We start from the raw sequence: 5,442 nt of genomic DNA, 5'->3' as shown, positions 1-5,442 counted from the left end.
ACAATAGCGCGACCCTAAACGTGAGAAGGTCAAATGGGAAGGCGTATAGCAATGGAGAGAGGTCTGTCCCGTCATCATACGTCATTTTTTGTTTTCCGTTCTCCATCTTCAACAGAAGTGTGGCGCTTCTACCTGCTCACATTTCAATCCTCTTTTATTATTTAGCTTTTTTTCATAATTTCCAAGCTCCACTGATACATAAATTCAAGCTCTTGCACTCGCAGTTAAAGCTCGATAAGACAACCTCCTAACGAGTTAAAAGGTCAACAATTTCTCTTTGCATTGAACGTGGTTCAATCACACCCTCCTATTTACACACCGTCATTCCTATTTCTCTCTGACACGCACATCCTGCCTGTTCAACTCCAGTGTGTCTTTCCTATTTCTTATCCTTCCCGCCGTGGCGCAGAATGCACGTCCACAGTCCCAGATAAGCTCAGTCTTTTGTGTATTAGACTGCGTGTTATCTTTTTTTACACTGTTGCTCCATGTATAAAAGCCTGTCTCAAGGCCTTCCACACTGGCTGTCATGTGGCTCTGTCTGTCTCGTCACTCGGATAAGGCCAAGACCGAAAGAAGGAGAAGGGGGGGAGGAGGTATGAGGTACATAAGAAGAAAAAAAAAAAGGAAAACGCAGAATGGAGGTGAGGGCGACCCTGACAATGAAGCCACGTCCGCCTCGTCTGGTGCAGACCAGACGTAGACGAGTAGATACAGAGGAGATGGGTGAATGATAGAGGGATGGAAAAGAAGGAGAGACTGCGAGCCCACAGCAGCTGGATGGAATTTCTAACATACGCAGCTGGAATGTCAGGAATGCAGGACAGTCTGATCTGACCGAGAAAGAGGGTGGAGAGGACAGACGAGTCAGGAAAGACAAAAAAAAAAAAAGGCGATATGGGAAAGAGTGGCACAGCAAAAGAGTCGAGGGCTCAACACTGCCCGTCATTGTGAACATAAAGATACAGAGTCACTGTTTGTAGAGGCACTGACACACTGTGGAACAAATAGCTAATTCAGTGTCAGTTTGAGGTTGTGGCAGCAATAGTCAACCGTTATGGCTGTCAGTGGTCCTGTGTGATGGCCTGAGGACTTGTACAGTACGTGCTCCTCTCTGACTTCATTCAGACTAACACTGGCATGAGTGCGTGTGCAGGCCTATGGGGGGGGGGCGTTCTGCTAGTGGCCGTCTCCTCTTAGGATGAATTCTGTCAGTCCACCACTTTGTAATATGGAATATCGAACAGACACTCATGTCCCCCTCAGACTGAACTGTAATAACTTTGCTGACCTCTTAAGTTCTCGTCTAGCATCATCAGGTCAAATCTTTATAACCTATACCTACAAAACTAATGTAATTCCCATCAGCCTCAGCTTTACTTTGTGTTTAGCGCTATTTAGCAAGTGTTAGCATGCTAACACACTAAACTAAGATGAACATAGTGAACATCGTACCTAGCATTAGCACTGTCATTATGTTAGCAGGCTGACATTAACGTTTAGCTCCAGCACAGCCTCACAGAGGCAGAAGCATGGTGTAGATTCTTAAGCTGCGTTTCATTAGTCCAACGTGCCCTCGCTGACTTCCCATCGGCATTTGCCCTCGGGGGAAATTCCCGTTGCCATGGCGAGACATCATTCCATTTCTCTGGAAAACTCAAGGTAACTTTGGGAGATCGACCCTTCGAGGGCTGACGGTCACTCAGCGCTGCACATCAACCACTGGACATCGCAGTTTCTTTGTGTCATTATTGAAAACAGATGTTTGTGGATCAAACCAAGAATGTCTGAGCAAACAATCCACAAGTAGGCTTAAAAATATCCAGATAATCAGAATGATCATGTCGAAATTCAGTTCTCCTCAATAGAGTTTGCTTGATTACGTCACTAGAAGGTTACAGTTCCCCATTATTTGCATTTAAAACTGCACACGTTACTGAATTATGCTGTTTTGCACATCATTTCACATTAAAGTAATGTTAGTAGTCAGTAATGTTAGTAGGTCACACAGTAGTGTTTATGTTATATGTATGGCGTTAGATAGGTATGGTGTTAAAGGGTCAGAAGGAGAGCTGGAGCTCCTCCATTAGGTTCACCAAATGCAGACGTAATGCGAAGGTAACCGCCGCCCCATTGAAAGAAGTGGCCTTACGATCCATCGTGACCACTGACTACGAGGACAAGTGCATTTCATTTAAATTCCCCACTCCTCCCCCACCCACCATCCCTCTGCTCCCCGCAGTGTACACTGTTACGTCATACCAAGGGCTGAGGGGAAGTGGAAGTACTAATGAAACGCTGCTTTAGTTTTGTTTCCCAGTGGCTAGTAACCAGTACTGCAACTATTAAAACTCATGCAGTGAGCTACACAACATGGAAGCAAACCAGAAGGAGAGAGAGAACTTTTTTCTGCCATATGCACTAGGTGAGTGGCTCAAAGTGCTTTACAGTGCCAATGAATGTTTCCTTTTAAATAAACAAACGTAACTATTGACAGAAAGATAAGCGTGGGGCGTGGAGGTGAGCTGCATCAGTAGCGTAAAGCAGCAATTATGTAAGATGGATACTGAGAGCAGGGCTGGTTTAAATAGGCCTGGCAGAGGAACAACCACATTCATCTGACACGCCTCAGCTCTGACTGCAGACTCCTGGAAGAAAAGGTACAGCAACAGGCACATAACAGCAACTTTTAGTATAATTAATGGACGCCATTTTGGATCCCAGTACACAGTGACACGACTCACTAATTTACAAAAACGTACAACTTGATTTTAGGAGATTTACGAGACAAATGTAAATCTGGCGCACTGACACATTTCTTTTAGTGGTTTTAAAAAAGGAGCCACAAGTCAGAACGGCAGTCAACCGGCCCTGCAGGCTGACTCACCCCAAAAACATTCCTGCATTGTGTGTATCGTACGATAAGTTTTGTCCAGAGGAGGTGGAGAAAATCCTTATTAGTGGTTCTTTCCCATTTTACAACCTGGTGTGTTTTCTGTATTAATCACATAGGAATGTCTCTGGTCCACTCACGCTGAAGTAAAATCCAAAGTAAGTGCAGGACTAAATGATTTCTCCCCGCAGCGGTGTCTGTAAAAGTTCCTGGTAATTGTGACCTGAAACCCCCTGCTGTGTCCTCTGTCTACGGGGCTACAGGACGCTTAAATACCTGAGATTATTCTGGTTCTCCTTACTGCAGGAATGTACAGCATGTGTTACTCATCGTCAACCAGAGAAGTGGAGCATGTCCTCAATATCTCAAGATCACCACATTACATTCTTTAAAGGCAAGAAAGGCGCAGACATGCTTTAGCTTTGTGGGTCTTGAAGTGGTCAGTTTTCTTTTTCTAAACACTCAGTATGTGTAACCTCAACTGTGCATGTTGGATTTATTTTAACATGTTAAGTGTTGGAATTCAGTTTTTACAGAATCCCAAAATAATAATAACTTAAAAAAGAAAGAAAGATTAAGAGTGTGCATAAATGCTATCAGCTCTGTGAGGTTATATTTAGGCACATCAGTGCTCGGATCTAAATGCTAATGTTAGAATGCTAACATTTGCTAATTGGTACAGCACGCAGTACAGCTCAGGCTGATGGGAATGATGGGATCAGGATTTTTTTTTTTTTTAGGTATTTGGTCATAAAACCATTTAATCTATGTGATCATGTCAGTTTAATGGGAGCACATCTATTTTCCCAGATTCAAACCTTTTACCCTAAACCTAAAACTGGGGAACAAAGAACCCTGACCCTGTTTTAATTTCAGCTAATGTGAAAATCTGTCTGATGCCTGAAGCATTTACAGAACTACTGAACACAATCCAAACTCCAGATTAAGCTGCTATTTTAAGTAAGATAGCTACTCTTTTTCTACTAGCAGCTATTCTACTTTTTTAACATGTAATCTTACAATTTAGAAAGTGTGTTTTGAAAGCACTACACCCTCTGCAACATGTAGAAAACAGAGATCAGGTGTAGCTACACGTTCTCTCTCTGGGAAACACCTAAACATTCACTTTATTAATTAAGACAAGACTTCTGAAAGGACTCCAAGATCTCTGCTTTCATGTAGAGGCTGTCTACTCCTCTTCATCGCCTCTCACTCATGCTTTGTAACCACGGTAACTGACAAAAAAAAAGTGTTTTTTTTTTGTTTTTTTTTCAGAGGCTGGTGTGTGATTTTTGTGCATCATAACTAAAAAGAATATCTAAGAATTTGTTGCTGGCACAGTTTAACGTGCAGAGGCAGAGTTGAGCTGCTGATGCATGTATCCCTCCTGGTTATCTGACGCATGATCTTGTGTGCATCTTCCCAGTCATTCTTGCATATCAGCTCATTTCACCCACTTACTCACAGCTGATCGCACACACACACACACTGTGGCTCGACTGCACCCACTTACTTTACGTGTGTGACTGGCCGCAAGCCAGCTCATACCCACGCTACTGGAGCAGGGAGTTTAGAGGGGAAGTTAAATGATCTCTCCTTTTCTTTCTGCAGGAACATGTGCACCTAAAAGCAGACGAACAAAGGAGAAGGACTCTCCATTTGTGCCTTAAAGCGGGTCGTCCATCACTTCAGGCTTGTCTGGTTCGAACTCTCACGCTCACTGGCTGACTCCCAGCACTCCCTCAACCCTTGACCCCGAATGGCTGACACACAGCAGTTCTTCACTGGCAAGCTTTATGTTCCTGTACACATGCTAAAGCTGCCAGCTGAAGAACTGCTCTGGTCAGCCCTGCCCCGGATGACTCAAGAAGAGGAAGCGGATGGGGAAGAGGGGGGGTGATGGGATAAGGACAGAGGAAGGCGGTGTTTCACACACTCAGTAGACAGACTAGACTTTAATAACCTGCCAGATTTGAGCCACCATTGTTTATATTCCTGTGTTAATCATATGTGAGGTATATTTAACTTTAGGCAGTATAAAATGAAGAAGATAAAATTTAGTTTGTGGTCACACATGTTGTCTTTTTCCTGCAAGAATCTGCTTAGATTTTGTCTGTGATGTGTTTTCTTACAATAAACAAAATATTTTCTCAGACTTAAGGTTTATTGTTGTCTACAAAACTGCACACTATGGACGATAAAACACATACCAGCAACGAAGGCTCTCCCGTCCAAAAATAACTACACACACACACGAAGAGGCATATGGAAAAAAGTGTCACACTCATCCCTTTTTGAGTCTAGTGATCCCATTAAAGGCGAACAAGGAAGAGCAAAGTAAAATGCTCTTTAAATTGTCAAATGTCATCAGATAGGGAACAATTGTGTTAATAATCTTTGTTCTTTAGTGGGCTAACACTACATTAACAAGTCACCAAGCTGAGGAACCCTGGTTAGCTCATATCTCTCTCTCTCTCTCTCTCAAAAAGGCAATAAAAAGCCCCCAAAAATAATTAAAAGAAAACAAGTCACCAGTCTGACATTTAGTC

The 5,442-nt window shown here is 43.0% G+C and overlaps 1 long non-coding RNA gene across 1 annotated transcript in view; it reads left to right on the top strand.

Moving 5' to 3' along the window:
• LOC118332131 overlaps window positions 1-5,048 on the top strand; it is a 7,231-nt gene extending 2,183 nt beyond the window's left edge. The window contains exon 2 of the long non-coding RNA XR_004796913.1: window positions 4,505-5,048. This is a non-coding gene — a long non-coding RNA (uncharacterized LOC118332131). The remainder of the gene's footprint in view (window positions 1-4,504) is intronic.
• The last annotated feature ends 394 nt before the right edge of the window (window positions 5,049-5,442 follow it).

This window comes from Morone saxatilis, unplaced genomic scaffold (assembly GCF_004916995.1).
Source record: "Morone saxatilis isolate NCDOM2014 unplaced genomic scaffold, NCSU_SB_2.0 Contig20, whole genome shotgun sequence".
Lineage (NCBI taxonomy): Eukaryota > Metazoa > Chordata > Actinopteri > Moronidae > Morone > Morone saxatilis.
The sequence above is the reverse complement of the archived record's forward strand: the minus strand, read 5'-3'. Positions and strand labels throughout refer to the sequence as shown.